The 17,186-nt window shown below is 36.9% G+C and overlaps 1 long non-coding RNA gene across 1 annotated transcript in view; it reads left to right on the top strand.

Moving 5' to 3' along the window:
* Positions 1-13,807, top strand: part of LOC139084681 (uncharacterized) — a 172,151-nt gene extending 158,344 nt beyond the window's left edge. Inside the window, exon 3 of the long non-coding RNA XR_011542250.1 lies at positions 13,508-13,807. This is a non-coding gene — a long non-coding RNA (uncharacterized lncRNA). The remainder of the gene's footprint in view (positions 1-13,507) is intronic.
* Positions 13,808-17,186: the final 3,379 nt, after the last annotated feature.

Here is a 17,186-nt window from a genome sequence, read left to right as displayed (position 1 = left end):
GTAAGCAAAAGTGACCTATCGCTTCTGAGCAAAAGCTTTCAGAGTAAGACCGTAGTTTCCCACCTTCCTTTCCCTTTGTCACAATACTCAGCAATGTTTCGCATTGACTCTGCTCTATCAGCCCAGGTTCCAATAGGAAGAAAACCTGGATGCAAGCCATATTTTACCTAAAACACCCTTGTGGTGTGAGTAAGAAATACATCTCCGTTGATATAAGCCATGAAGGATTTGAAATGGTTTGGTACTCCCACATAACATAGCCTATTTTTGACTCATAGAGGCAATGACCAAGGTCAATAGGGAGGCACAAGAGGATGAGTCTTGGTACTCTCTGAGGTGAGAGCTAATAGACCTCCTACTATAATCCAGAATTTTTCCATCTAAGTACGGTTGTTTGTGAGAAGATTGCATACTGAGGCTTGATACTATGTCATGTAATGGGGCTCCCAGGGCACGACTCCTGGAGCATGGAGACTTATATGTTGCTCACAGGAGTCTGCTGTGGCTTTTAAAGCTTGGAGAGATGCATGGCTTTTCCCAGATGGTAGCTCACCAAAGCTTAGCTCAAGAAACCTTCTGAAGCTCTTCTCCTTCCATTCCTTAATGCAGACAATAAAGCATGCAAAAAGTCAGTTACTTCACTATTAGACAAAAAGGCACACATAAGCATATTTTCCAGCTTCTCATCTAAAGCCTCCCTAAATCTGATAATCATCCATGAAGAATAACTTCTAAAATATAAAACATTCATTTTTCTTCATGTAAGTGTCCCATTTCTTAACACAATGCTCTTTAAATCCCTAATTTAAATTAAAGTTTTTGCGATAATTATTTTCATAAACATAAGCATAAAACATAAACATAATTTATGTTCAAGACATAAAGGGTCTCCATTTTTTGGCTCTTTAGTTTTGACTCCTGTGTTTTCCTTTACATCTATAACAATGGAAAAAAAATCTGTCAATATAGATAATACAATTTTTTTTCTTTTGTCACTGTCATGGCCTGCCCTTTATAAAAGGTGAACAATACCTAGAATCTGAAGGACTGTGCCAGCCTGTGATCTCCATTCAGGTTAGTTTCAGGGGAGCTTTATCCAGATGGGTTCTTTGAATTCCAACAGGCAGGTTGGCCCCCAGCCAGTGTAAGTCTATGGAGCTGCAGCATTAGGCGTTGTCACCAGCTGCAGAATCGCGGTGCCTGTTTGCAGAAGCTGTCAACTGTCACCCGTTCTGAAGACCACTTCCCATCTTGCTTTTGTTAGCAAAAAATAAAATTCTATGTCTGCCAGTTAAATATGAGTGAAATTCAACAAATGGCTGCAATGTTATAATAAAAACGTCTGCTCCATGGCCAGTATTTGAAAGGAAGAGAGACTACCTGAGAGATCAGTGCTGAATCCATGTGTGTGAAAACACCTCACTGTCCCTTTGAATTTAATCTGTGTCAATGGTGTGCTGTAAGAAACAATTCTGAAGGAAACGGTTTCGTGTAAACAGTTACCCATTCTTATAGTAAAAGATGGAGAAATATCATTTGCCTTTTTTTTGGTTTAGGTTATCTAAATAGGTACCACAATAGGTGATGAAAGGAACAAAATCTGAACAGAGGTAAATTGAATTTCTATGCCTAGAATTTTATATACAGTTTTATGATTTCTTCATTAGATATGTAGTGCTCTTGGTTCTAGGTTTCTATAAAAAACAAGTGACATATACATAGTCAAACATTCAGCAGTAATCACTACCAGTTACTCAGGTTTTATTGAGTGTCAGCATTATACTAAGCACTTTATAGCTCTGTGTTGGTGCAGAGATTCTGAAGCCCATGTGACCATCAGATTGCTTGCTTGGTATGATCATCATATACGACACAGAGAAACAGCACTGATCTCTGTTGTATACTGTGATAGCTGCTGTGTGAATTATGGAGAAAACAATGAAAGAAAAAAAATAATTCATAAGCGTGTTTCACTTTGTTGTTATTTTAGATTATTTCCATATAGACACTTCATTACTATACTCATAATTGAAAATTCTTTTAGAAATACTTATTTTGGGGGCCAGCTTGGTTGCATAGTGGTTAACTTTGTGTGCCCCACTTCTAGCGGCCCAGGGTTCATGAGTTAGGGTCTCAGGTGTGGACCTACACACTGCTCATTAAGCCATGCTATGGCACATCCCACATACAAAATAGAGGAAGATTGGCACAGATGTTAGTTCAGAGCCAATCCTCCTCGCTTAAACAAAAAATTATAAAAACATTTATTTTGAAGTCAAGATTTACAGGAGGAAAATCTCCCATGTATACCTAATTCTTTGCTTACATGCTAGCAAACTAACTGCCTATGAATTTTCATTACAATAATATTCACCAGCTTCAGGACAAATTGAATGTAAGGCAAAGTAATCAGTTAAATTTTAACTCTTTTCAGAATTTTAAATAATGTCAAGAAGTAAAATTTTTTTCCGCTATCTCGAAAATGCAACAGTTTTTGATGGGCTGAAGCTTATTCGTCAGTTAAGGTTGCTACTGAAGATCACAGAGTACAAAGCAAGTCCTTGGACCAGTTGCACACAAAGAAAGTCCAAGACAAAAAGTTGGTGTTTGCAAAGAGAAACTATGTTGCTTATAAATGGGAAAGTTCCAGTTTATGATGGCATACCGTGACCATGCAATATCTGTCAAAGCAACTGTAGTGAGACAAGAAGTTTTGTCTTATTCATAATTCTAGCTCCACCATCCAACCCTGTTTTGGATGGTGTTAATACCAGCAGCTGGTCCACCTGCTAAGTGAACAGATGAAGTAATGCCAGTAGCTGCTACATCTGTTAAAATGGCAAACAACTTTCATTTGGCTCTCGCCATTAACTTTGCAAACCTGCATTCCTGCCACTCTCCAGATTGCTGCAGCCTTCCAGGAAAATGTACTGCTTTGTCTGTTCCCCTGCTCGGTAGGCTAGAGCACAATTAGTGGTGGGAAGTAGCACCAGAACAACCAGTTTAAGCCCTTAACTAAAGACATGGGATTAGGTAAAAAAAAAATAATAATATATATATAATATATATATATATATATATATATATATATATATCTCCAGGCTTTGGAGTCTATTTGGGTTCAAATTCCTGACCTTACACTTTTTAACTGAAAATGTGTGACTCTGGATCTAGTTGTTTGAACTATTGATACCACAATTCTTCATCTGTACAATGAGAAAACACATTTAACTCACAATGTGTCCGTGAGGGTTAAAAAAGAACATGTACATAAAAGCATTTGATATTCAAAACCAGAAGCTCTTTCACAGTTATCATGGTGCCAGTTCTCTAGCAGGTCCCACTCTTGACCTGAAACAATATCAGCCAAGGGTAGACATTTTATTTTATAGGATACAGTTTTAGGAAACATTGTAAGTTCACAAACCAAATAAAACAGAAGTTTTTGGTTTTTTTAAAAACTTTTGCTTTTTAAATTTTTTCTGGGAAGGAAGGGTGACAGAAGACAGGAAAGGCAGCTAACAATTGGCAGGAGATCAGAGCCTGGATTGCAGAATAGGTGGTTTCTTTCTTTTTTTCTGATGAAGCTTCATGCTGAGCTAACAGCTGTTGCCAATCTTCCTCTTTTTGCTTAAGGAAGATTCACCCTAGCTAACATCTATGTCAATCTTCCTCTGTTTTGTATGTGGGACGCCACTACAGCAAGGTCACCAACAAGTGGTGTAGCCCCAAGCCCGGGAACCAAACCCAGACTGCCAAAGTGGAGAATATCGAACTTAACCACTAGGCCACAGGACCAGCCCCAATAATGGTTTCTTTTAAGGAAAATTATCAAACATTCATTTTTAAATTATTTTTATTTATTTAAAGTTATTTGTGATAAATCTTTTTTAAATACAGATATTCAATAAAGTTTAATAAACAAATGTCTTCTATGAGTATATACATTTCTGTGTGTGCATGTGCATGCATGTATTTATAAAAGAAGGAAAAGGATTTCATTCCACAGTTGTGTTTATGCAGTAAGGCACAGTGACAACACATATGTCCATAGATGTGTGGTTCTATTTCTGAGCTTTCAGCTCTGTTCCATTGTTCTGGGTGTCCGTTTTTGCACCAGTATCATGCTGTTTTGATTACTATAGCTTTGTAGTATATTTTGAAGTTAGAGAGTGTGATACCTCCAGCTTTGTTCTTTTTTCTCAGGATTACTTTGGCTATTCAAGGTCTTTTGTTGTTCTAGATACATTTTAGGACTCATCGTTCTATTTCTTTGAAGAATGTCATTGGGATTCTGACTGGGTTAATAATAGGGGAAACTGAGTGTGGGATATGCCAGAATTCTTTGTACTATTTTTGTACCCATCTTATAAATTAAAAACTGTTCTAAGATAAAATGTTTACTTAAAATGATAGGGAAATTACAGAAGAAACATTTTCTAACTAATGTTAAAATTTAGAACACTTCTTCTTTAACCACTGAGTAATGTACTATACGTTAGATCTTTGCACAAAGTGTTACACGTTTTATCCCATTCAATCATCATCAAAATCATAGGAGACTAAATTAGTTTGCTACTGCTGCCATAACAAATATCATAGACTGTGTGGCTTAAACAACAGAATATAAAAATATAATTCCATGTAAAGAGTCACTTTACTTATTAAAAAGATGTGCCTGGATTCAGTAGTCAAAGGATGGTCTTATTAACAAATATTTTTGTGTCAATTGAATGCCATGTTATATAAAAGCATCTTGATCTTCACCTCACATAAGGCACAAATGAACACTGGGTGAATTTTAAATCTACATGTATATGGTAAAACAATAAAGATCCAATCTAAGTGATAATGTTGAAAAAGATAATAATCTTGAATTATGCAAATATATGTTAAACTAGTAAACAACAGCAATAACCATAAAATAAATGTTATTAAATTTATTAATTTCAGTTATCAGAAGATACATTATTAGAGTATAAAAAGGCAAAACATAGAGCAACAGAAATTATTTGTATCACATGTATTCACAAAGAGCTTATATCCAAAATATATAAAGAACTCCTACAAAGAATAAGATAAAAGCAAATATTTAATTTAAGAAATGAACCAAAATCTCTAATAGGAAATTCATCGGAAGGATAATGTATGAAAGCCTCCTTATTCATCAAAGGAATGAAAATTAAAAGCATATAAGATATCACTAATCATCAGAATGTCTAGATTAAGTTTTAAAAAGACATGAAAACTTATAATATTAAATATTTGTGAGAGTGTGAAATAACTGACATTTTCATACTTTTCTGATAAGAATATAAACTGGTACAACAACTTTGGAAAACTCTTTGTTAATATCACTAGAGCTGAGCATGAACATGTCCTATGATCAGCAATTCCACTCTTAAGTATATTCTCAACAGAAATGCATTCACATGTTCACCAAAAGACATGTATCAAAATTTTCATGGCAACACTATTCAAAAGCACCAAAAACTGGGTAAAAAAATCAAATATGCACCAAGAGAACAATAAATAAATTCATTGTGGTATATTTATTTAATGAAGTAATAATATAAAGCTATGAGAATTAATAAACCATAAGAGCACACAATATAGATTAATCTCATAAATTAATTTTTCAGTGAAATAATCTAGACACAAAGTAGAACCATACTGTATGATTCAATATATAAATTTCAAATCAGTCAAACCAATCTAAGATGAAAGAAGGACTGAAGGGAAGATAAATATGCTCAATTTTGTTCATCTTGAATTTTTTTTTTTTTTGCTGAGAAAGATTCACCTTGAGCTAACATCTGTGCCAATCTTCCTCTATTTTGTATGTGGATTGTCACAACAGCATGGACACTGACGAGCGTTGTAGGTCCACACCCAGGAACCAAACCAGGGCCACCAAAGCAGAGTGTGCTGAACTTAACCACTAAGCCATAGTGCCAGTACCTTGTTCATCCTGATTTTAAGAGAAATGTAACAAGAAACAATAGGGGAGAGATAATACATTTTTCTATATCAAGAATTTCCAAACATTTCTATTTTCTTCCTAGCTACTCCCTAAGAGACAAGAAGTTACCAACCTGATTGATCACTTCAGGATATTCATTGAGCTATACTTTAGTAAATTGGGTAACAGAGAATTAAAAGGCCTTTTATTATGTGTTGCTTCTCTTCTCTTACAGTTCCTGCTTCCATGCCATCTGTTAAGGAGAACTAGGCAGGGCCTGACAACTTAAGTTCACAAGTGATCAAGTGCCATCCTTTCTTCTTTATCAACTCCTCTTGCATAAAGTGGTGGATATATACTACAGACCATATTTATTCATTGTGCAAAATGAAATAAGATTTTGCTCAATGAACAATGTGCTCAGAGAAATATTCTCTTCCTAGACTGTCTTACAACTTGCAGTAGATCCTTGTGTCAAGTGGTTAAATTGTAGATATATTTTGAAGCTGGATTCAAAAAGATTTCTACCAGGTATGATATGAAATACGAGGGGAAAAGTAACAAAAGATGATAACAAAGTTGTTGAAACAGAACAATTAGAAGGCTGACTTTATCAGCAACAATGATAGAGAAGAAAATGATTGAGTAGGTTTTGGGGAAAAAATTGGGTGTTCCTCTTCAACATGTTAGGCTTGAGGTTTTTATTATCTAGCTAAATGGAGATGTTAGGTAGGCAGTCAGATATACGAGTCTGGAGTTCAGAAGAGAGAAGTGAAACCCAGGGAATTTCAGCATTGACAGGCTAAGGAGAAGATGAAAATCCAGGAAAGGAGACTAAGAAGAAGTGATTAGTGAGATAGGGAAGAAAACAAACAAACAAATAAGAGATATGGTTTCCTCAAAGTCATGTGAAGAAAGACGATCAAGGATCAGAAAATAATCAACTATGCCTAGTGCCTTTGTTGGTAAAATAAGGTGAGGACAGAAAATTCCTCATAGGAGTTAACAAAATGGAGGCCATAGATGATCTTTTGAAGACGTTTCAATGGAATGGCAAAGGCAAATGGCTAATTGGAGCTGAGTTTAAGAGAAAGTAGGAGATGAGGAATTTGCACAACAGTCTTAGCAACTTTTTTGAAAAATCTTTGATACAAAGGGAAAAATGGGTGGAAGAAATTAGGCCAAGAGAAGTTTGCTATTGTTGTTGTTTTTCTTTAACGTATTTCAGATAGGATAAGTAATAACGTGGCTATATACTAATGGGATGATCCAGTAGACAAGGGAAATTTTCTGGGGATGGAAAAAAAGGAAAACATGGCTGAAGCATTGCCCTTGAGTAGGTGAAAGGATAATGCATTAAAAGGGAAATTAGTTTTTTAGAAAAGAGCCTGAATACGTCCTTTATGGAAACAGACACCTATGGGTGTAGATGCTCGAAGCTAGGAGATAAGGTGGTGGAGTCTATAAAAGCTCTCTTTTGATTGATTTCTTACTCCTCCCTAGTGAAGTAGGAACAAAATCATCAGCTAAGAGTTAGAGTGGAGGATGAGGTGTCAGAGATTTGAGGGCAAAGGGAAAGGTGTGAAATAGTCATCTGTGCAGAAAGTATATTACAGCATTGGTACATCGGTACATTAGGAATGGATAGCACGATTGCCAGGTGCCACAAAAGGCTCATTTGAAGTTTGTGTTCATGAATGTAATTCAAGACCAGTTAGTGCTATCTCTAGCCCTATTTAACTGAATGAATTCAGAAACCCAGTAGATGGAGTTGGGTTGTGCTTTGTTCAAGTAAGCAGAATAGAGCAAGAGAAGTATAAAGAGTGTTTGTATTGACTGGGGATTTAAACTAGGTAAAAAGGGGAGAGAGGAAATCAACAGGGTGAGGGGCTGTGAAAAGGTGATAGAATCAATGCATTGGCTGTGTTTTTGGATAAAATGATTGTTCGGGATGAGGTAAGAGAGTGACTTGCTGATATAGGAGGTGGTGATCTGAGAGAGGGATGCATGATTTGAGATTACAGAGGGATTGAACTTATGGGAAATGATAAATCTATGGTATGAGCATGACTGCAGTGAGATGGAGGACAAAGTCATCGGAGGAGAAGGGTTCAACACATTAATAAATAAGCAGTTTGTATGTAGATATTATCAGGAATTGAGATAGAAATAATATTGAAGAGAGTGAAATTGAACCAGGACCAGGCTGGTAGGTATGGCAGTAACAATGAGGAACAGTCACTGATAAAATCTGTTGATAAAGACATTGAGAAGTTGGAGGTGGGGTGGGGGGGGGGGGCGGTGCAGTACCAAGACCCAAAACCCAGTGCATGTGGGCTCCTTAGTCTCACAAGGGATGATTTGATGATTGCGGCAACACGTCTGGCTTGACAATCCTTCAATTGTTCTACTGACTATTTTCATTTTCCACATCAGAACACAGAAGTAAGTAATATGATGTTCCAAGGCCATGTTATACCATTTAAAAGATTGTAAAGCTTAAAAATGTCTTACACTACCTTGTAATAACTATCCCATTTGTCTTCTGGTTCAGCCCCATTTCAGCATACTGACATCACATAGCTCATAATTAGCAGTGGAGTCTCCTCTTGAGAGAACCGAATATTGTAATTTTTGCTGCTTCTGTTTTGGGGTTGTAATCAGAATTCTCACTCAAATTCCAGGCAATACAAAGAAAATAAAAGGAACTATTTGGGGAGGATGAAAAATTTGGGCTAAACCAGGGAAGCAGCTTTGAGAAATTTAATGACCGCCTGTGGATTCTAGACAATGTGTCAAAACAAATGAAAAACCAACCCTAATTTTACACTTCCACTGTAAACATTCTCACTAACCGTTACTCAGTTCTAAATATCAATGTTTGGCACTTGCTACTATGAACTCCATCCCCCTTAAGCCTTACTTTAACTTTTTTTGCTTTACCTTCCTGGCACAGTACTCTCTCCATCCCATTTTCCTTCTCTAATCCTTTCTTCTTCTGACTTTCCTTCTATTAATGATTAGAGCCTGATCAAGTTACTCAATCTCACTGAGACAAAATTTTTGATCCATCAAATCTGCAAAATTACTTGTTCTATGGAAACGTTGGGATGATTAAATGAAGTAATGGAGGCAAAACGCCCAACACAGAGCTGACCCATAACACATTTTACTTCTGTCTCTTTTCCTTTCTTTCCCTGGCTCATCCTCCTTTATTTCACTTACTTGGAAACATTACCCATGTCTCTGTTCTACACCTCCATCTTTCTCAGAGAACTGAGTTATTTGAACAGCTTAAATATTACGTAAATGTGAATGATTCTTTTTTTTTTTTTTTTTGAGGAAGATTAACCCTGAGCTAACTGCTGCCAATCCTCCTCTTTTCACTGAGGAAGACTAGCCCTGAGCTAACATCTGTGCCCATCTTCCTCTACTTTATATGTGGGACTGAATGATTCTTAAGCCTACATATCCAGTTTTGACGCAGAAACTCTGGCCCCATAATCTCTCATTGTCCATAAAATTTTCACTTTTGTATGCCAGTCACCTTCACACCAATATTAAAAAAGTCAAATTAATTATGTCATTTCAGCCCTGCCAAGTCAATCATCTCTCCCTTGTAAACAGCTTATTTCTCTCAGTGGCACTCTCATAACCTCAGTAACTCAGGCTGAGGCTCCTAGGTAACTTTTAGTTCTAAAAATGTGATTTTAATTAAAAAGACAGAAGAGTTGGTAGGGTATTTAACTTTTATTTGTAGAATAGTTAAGCTTCCATTCTAATGAAACTTGAATGTTCAAGTAAATCAACTACTGAGTTAAAATTTAAATACAGAAGGGTTACTCATTTGAAGTGCAGAAATAACTCATTCGATATATTGCATTTTAAAATAAATGCTATCTCTTGAAGGGCAGAAAAAATGGTGTCACAGAGCAAAACAGATACCCTGCTGAAAAGAATATCCAAATTCAGAAATGCCAAGCTGTAGAGCACTGAATATGCTGAAAAGACAATTACACATAATTTAGAGGTATTTTCTAGTTTGCTGTGTGGATCACGCAATAACAAGAGGCTTTGTGTGCATTTATAACTGCCTGGAGAATAGACTAGAGTAGAATGGTAATGTGTGTATATTATAACGAGCAATTCTTTTGATAAACCTGGGGAGGAAGATGGAGAATTAGAGAGGCAATGAGAGGGCCTTCTGTGTGCTGGGAATAGCTGATGAACAGTGCCGCTATTGCTTCCATTTGGATAATGAGGCTATCTCTGACCACTGTTATCTACTCTCAGGGCAGCTGGATAACAGGACAAAGGTAAAACCACTCTATTTCTGCATGACAGAAAAGTCTCTCTAAGCTCTCTCTCTAACAGCCACTGAGTCTTTCCAAATTGCAGTGAGAAACATCACTCATCTAGTACAAGCCTACTTGCCGTACACAGTAGCTTTGAACAACTCCAATATATTCTCCTGAAACATACAGACATGTGCTCACTTCTTCACAATGCTCTATCATTAAAGGAAAGTCATGGAAGATAAAATGCAGAATAGCTGGACCTATAATGTATAATAGCAGGCATCTCTGTAATAGCCAAAGTGCCGCATGTATTAGAAGTCGTTTTCTGTAAGAGCTCACAGTGAAAAGGAAAGGAAATTATAACATGAAAATGAAGGTGCAAAGTGGACGATGCTTTAAAGCAGTGATGTGCTGTTCCACGCCGTTGGTTCACCTCACCTGTTTCTTTTTTAATGCAGAGTGAAAACTTAAAACATTTACTCAAAGTGACTGAAATGAATTCAGACTTTTTCTTTTCTTTCTTTCTCCCTCCCACCTATCATTTCTTCTGCCACGATCATTTGGAATACCATATCTGGGAAGAGGCTTGGGGAGTACTAATTCTCGTCATTTTGAATATGCACATATAAGTATGTGCACACATGTTTATGCATACATTTGTGAGTATGCACATCAATAGTTCACACACAAACATACATTTATTCTGAACGAAAAAAGTGTGCGATTTTAGGGAGAAAGAGTGCCATGGAGTACATTGAGCCTGGTTAACACAACTGGCCATTAGTTGTTTTTATATTTTAACTAAAGGGCTAGTTTGGAATAAGAAGGGAGAAGCTACTCATAGGGAAATATATAGAAAGTACTTTATAAATTTGAGGATATTTGGTGTTACTTTTTTAGAAGATGCAATGCAATCACAGGACCAATTCAGACTCCTATCTGAACGAGGTGACTAGTAATAGTAAATGTGATGATGTCAGTTGAACTACATATGGAAGTTTGCAAAGGAGCAATGTTAGAAGGTACACACAGGAATCTGTAATCAATAATCTATAAAGTTCTCTTTTTCTATATATTCGTGTTGCTTAAATGTATTTTGATCTCTTTTTTTTGAGGAAGATTAGCCCTGAGCTAACATCTGCCACCAATAGTCCTCTTTTTGCTGAGGAAGACTAGTCCTGAGCTAACATCCATGCTCATCTTCCTCTACTTTATATGTGGGATGCCTGTCACAGCATGGCTTGACAAGCAGGACCATGTCCGCACCCGGGATCTGAACTGGCGATCCCGGCCGCCAAAGCAGAACATGTGAACCTAACCCCTGTGCCACTGGGCCAGCCTCATGATCATTTTTTATTTTATTTGTATGTAGGAAAAAGTGAGAATTACTATGGTCCCAATCTGAAAATATGGAGAATTGAGGCCGAGGCCAAACACCATACATTTTGAATAACTGCCTGTGATTCTGTTTACATGTTATGGTCAACATCCTTCTGAAAATAAATTTTCAGGATTTTAAAGCAATGTTACTTTTATTTTATATTTATAATGTATCCATCGATTGCCTGCTGCTCAGAGAATTTGTTTCACATATTCCTTTCTATTTTTCTGCATCTTCTCTTCTTTTATGGAATAAAAAAAGAATAGCCACAAGCTCAGTTGCTTTTGTCATTGATCTGAACCGCATATGAGATGTTTACCTCTTCCTTAATCAATCAAATTACTCTGTATCTCATGGTTCTAGTGAAAATCGTGTCATAAAACAAGGCAGAGTGAGTGAAGCTTACAAATTAATTTCTCATTCAAAAAACTTTGTGGCACTTTGGAAAAACAAGTATTTAAATACTACACAAGCTCTATACATTAAGAGCAAGTATTTGAAAATATATATTTTTTCATAAATTGGGAACTTAGCTTCTATTTTTGCCGTTGTTTAAACTTTGATGAAATATTAAGAAGCCCTTGTTATTAGAGAAGAGTCGTGTTGTGGGCCCCTGGTTCATCAAGGAATGATTTAATTACAGTTCATTGGGAAAAGTCAGTCGTTACTAATATATATATAGATATAAATGGATCGGTGTCTGGTTTATAGTTGAGGTAATGAGCTCAGAGGGTGCTTTGAAAGTGACAACAAAGGTCCATTAGGTTAGCTAAGCAGAATCTATACCTCTTTAACAATTAGCCAGTTTAATATCTTCACCCTTAAATCAACTAACCAAGTCGCAAATAAGTCACCATCAGTAATACATATGAATCAGACTGATTCTAAATTATTCCATGTGTGGTGCATATACTCACAGCATGCCCATCATATTTAAAAATGTCATCCTTGTACAAATTGATTAGTGACCTTGAGATGGCCAAGATCATGATCTTCTTGTGACCCAAAGACCACTAGGGCTTCTGACTTAGTATTCATTCATTCATTCATTCATTCATTGGTTCTTAATCACTTATTACATTTTGGGGACTGAGCTAACATAGAGCATAAAACAATGAATAGAATATGGGTACCATTTTTCAGGACTATAATTCTAAAAGGGAAGACATTTTTAATCCCAATATTATAACGTCAAGTGATAAGTACTTGAAGAGATACTCATAAAGTGCTATGGACATATAAATTGGTGACAACTGTCCCAGAATTCTCAAGAATAACTTCACTCAAGAGGGGACACCAACAGATTCTAGATGAAGGGTATGATTTTCCAGGCAAAGAAGCTAGATGAGGACTTAGGAAGTGAGCATTTCAAGAGGAAGGAAGAGTTTTATATACATGCGTGCATGTATGCATGTTATGTGTGCATACACGCAGGCCTGTATGTATTTACCTAGTCTGACAGCAAATACAGTTCTGAGTAGAGGCTGGTTATTACTAACAAAGCATCTTAGCAGCAGTTCCTATTCTCCAGTTACCCAAAGAGTAATGCAACGAGGGCCAGATAGTCACCTGTGTTTGCAGCAGGGTTGCACCACTGGAAAGGATTCTAAAATTATGAAACCCAAAGCATATATAGGGAGGCTAACACACCTCCTCCTCCTCCCCTCCAGAAAGAGGGAGTAAGAATGAAAGACATTTATTTTGGAATATAAACAAATGTTTTCCTGTTAGAGGAGAGGAAGTTCTCTACTCTGGAATGAGAGCAAATAAATCTGGAGAAGATAAGTCTCTAAATCTAAATTGGCACAATACGTTACCTCTAACTTCTAAGGCATGTTTCAATCATTCTTTAATCTTGTTTTTCAGTGCTCTTTGCTTGGAAATCCTGGACTGTGCAGAAACATGAAAATATTTGTGGACAACTTCTTCCAACAGTTACCACATGGGAAAAGACATGAAACCTTGGAGTGCTACTTGTATTTAAGGAACATGTTTCAGTGCTGACACAAATGATCCATATGGTTCTTATTCCATTCTGGAATAATATTTGAAAAAAAGAATGCAAGATATTTGAATTCAAATTAGAGAACATTTCCAATAATTTCATGGTAGTTTCTTATCCTTTCAAATGAGTCATTTGCTGTATATAATGTGCAATAAACACAATCAACCCAAATAATGTCTTCACTTTTGTGTACCTAATAAGTTAATTTTGGGTTTACTTTTTATCTAATGGCAATAATTCTCATAATGTAAGACATTTGAAAAAATATGATGTCATTGATGAAAATAATCCATAACCAATCTATAAATTAAAATTGGGTTGAGTTTATTCTAAGCCAAACCTGAGGACCATATAGCCCAGGGCCTTCCTTCCCCAAGGAAGAAAGGGCACTCAAGAAGTCAGGTGTACAGAGTGGTTATACACCCTCAAAAAGCATGTTTCACATATGATTAAAATGTCCAGTTTACAACAGTCATGAGACTGCTCTGTTGGCACACAGCTATAGATGGACACAGCAGGTAGTAGGTCTGCTGTCTCAGTGGCCACAGCAGGGTGGCAGTTCTGTTGTCTGGAGCTGGGTGGTCACAGGGGAGCACAGCAATCCATTCCTAGCCTAGGGAAAGTTGCTTATCCTTAAGGAAATGCCAATGTAGGGGAAGTTGCACCTTTATCTCAAGGGCATTTGTTCTTGTCTGTGGGACATAGCAAATGCTTAAACAGATATACAGTGCATGTTCAACGGCCATGTCAGGCCCTTTTGGAAAAACAAAGTCAGGCTGGATTAAGTTTACACCAAATGGCTTCCTCATATACTCCAGTATATCCTATTGCTTGCCGTTTATTTGTCAATGTCATTTTAGTAAATGAAAATATGAGAAGAGGAGAAAGTCAGCCTGTGAACATTGGCTGCAATAGCTCTTTGCTATCAATGTAAATCGATAGAAATTGTATTCATAAGTCATCGTGGTAAATGTGGATGCAAACTTAGCTTGGACTCAATATTCTTTGATCCAGCTTCCTTAGAAGATAAGGGTAAGATTTTAGCTATGTTACCAAAGGTATTTCCTTGACCCAAGCCATATGTTAAAAAGGGAGTGAGTTAGAGGTAGGAGGCAGGGTGGAATTATGATGCTGAAAACTGGTAGACATAAAAGAGATTCTGACCTCGGGCATTATAACAGATAAGGTTATTTAAAGGAAGCCACATCTCTGAGCAAGAAGGCAAAAAGCAAAAGTTAATCTCCACATCTCCTATTTTTTCTTTTTTTTTTTTATCTATTCTCAATTTTTTTTTCCCTGAATCCATTTCTGTTTCCTTTTATACTGAGATGCAGCAACACGGGTAAAAAGAGCACTGACCTTGTCTTTGTACTTAGCACAGGTTTCTTATCTATGTGACATCTATGGGGGTATTAATCACTTCTTTACAGTGTTGATATGAGAATCAAATGGGATAACAAATGTGTAACCAATATACTGAATGAACACAGCTCATGTGGTATATTTATAAAGCATCTCATTTTTATCTCACACTATCATTCTAAGTTTGTTCCCAGGGTCCAGTCCTGTTTCCCTAGATGAAAATTCCAACAGGGCCCATGATTTTGCTGTTTCTTTAACTCAGTGGTTCTCAGTGCTGGCTAGAAAGTAGAATAATACAGACAGCTCTTAAAAACACTGATGCCCAGGCCCATCAACGGAACAATTAAGTCAGAATTTCTGCATGAGTTTTAAAAACTCCCAAGGTGCAGTTAAGGTTCAGAACCACTGTTTTTACATAATAAACTATCTCACTATCACTTTCATTCACAAAATACAATATTGATTCTGATATGTCCAGTCTAACACATCAATCAATATTCTTAACTGGATTTAAAGTTAAATTTTCTCTTCTCTTCTTGCTTGAGGCAGCTATGCGTGGGTAACCCTTTGTAGGGAAAGGCATACAGTTGGTTGCTTGTTTCTTTGCAACCACCTTCTTCCTGACTTGTTCAGGACTAGAGGGCAAGAGAGGTGGTGGGGAAAGAACATTCTGAATAGACTAACACCACAGTACTGACCTAGCATATAGCATCATGCTATGGCCTTGGCAGATGTCCAAAGCTGGATCTCCCTCTGTCAGTGATGCCACCATTGGTCAGAGTGGATACATTTCTGTTCTGTTAGGTCACTCGCTAATTTTCTATTTCTTCTGCTCCAGTCTCTACCAGTTGGTGGTTAACTGCTTTCCAGCCAAAGCCCTTAGGCAGACTCCACACAGTTACTGACTCATTTCCGGTTCTCACATATTTTCTGTGACATACTCAAGCATTGTTTGCCCTGACAAGACCCAGTGTGCAGCCCCATCTTCAGTTTGGCCATTTGTGTTCCATCCGGTCCATTAGAATTAAGCCAGTTTGTCTCTTGACTTCAAATTTTCCAGGCAGGGGTCAAATACTAGGTCACCCTCTGTCCAAGCATCAGGGGACAAGCGTTAGGTTGAAGCCCCTTTCATAGGTCTGAGGTGAGATCTACCTTCCTCCTTGGGGCTGCCTCTTACTGGGAACCAGAGCACATCAGCTCCAAAATCCTGATTCACAAATCCTCCTTCTAATTATCAGATCCACATACTTACACAGCCTCAATGTGGATAAGGGGTTTAAGAGTCAAGTTTTTGAGCACTGAGATTTTTACATTCTCACCTAAGTCTGGTACTGCATTGTGGAAACCAAATAATATGCAGATTCCTAGAGTTCTCGCCAGAATTTTCACTTAAACTCCTATTACGTATGGAAATCGATTAGCAAATAATGTCATCAACAAATATTAATTACTGACAATAACTATCATTAATATGTTTTATTGACTTAGATACTGAAAATATTAATCATGAGTAAGACTATGTTATAAAAACATAGTGCCAGTGTCATTTGAGAAAATAATATGTAAGATTTATCACTCATTGGAGATTTATAAAATTCAATGCAAAGATCAACAGTTAATATTCTGACACAGAGGCACAGTTCCTTAGAGATCTTTGAGGATTTCTGGTTCTTTTTGAGTATTTCCCCTGGATTCACAAGCAAAAAAGGGCTTTATTCAATAAGCTACCAAACATCACTGCTACCATGACATCCCTGCCTTACTAAAGTAACAGGTACCTACCATTTCTTTAAATAGTCCTAATTGTTTAAACATTTAAACATCTATTCTAAGATGTGAAGGTAAATGGAGAAGAAATATCCACATGAGTTTTTACAGTGAAAAAGGAAAATTAACATATGTACAAGTATTCCTCTGAAGCATCGATGGAGAAGTCTTCCAGGATTTACATTAATTTATCTAACCAGTTGACTCCTGTTCCTAACTAGTTGATCCAAGAGTAAATTAGGGCCAGCCCCAGTGATCTATTGGTTAAGTTCAGCATGCTCTGCTTCGGCAGCCATGATTCAGTTTCCTGGCGTGGACCTACACCACTCGTCTGTCAGTAGCCATGCTGTGGTGTCAGCTCATATACAAAAAGAAGAAGATTGGAAGAAGATGTTAGCTCAGGGCAAATCT

The sequence above is a fragment of the Equus przewalskii genome, chromosome 1 (assembly GCF_037783145.1).
Source record: "Equus przewalskii isolate Varuska chromosome 1, EquPr2, whole genome shotgun sequence".
NCBI classification, from domain to species: Eukaryota; Metazoa; Chordata; class Mammalia; order Perissodactyla; family Equidae; genus Equus; species Equus przewalskii.
Note: the sequence above shows the minus strand (reverse complement) of the source record. Positions and strands in the feature narration are given on the sequence as shown.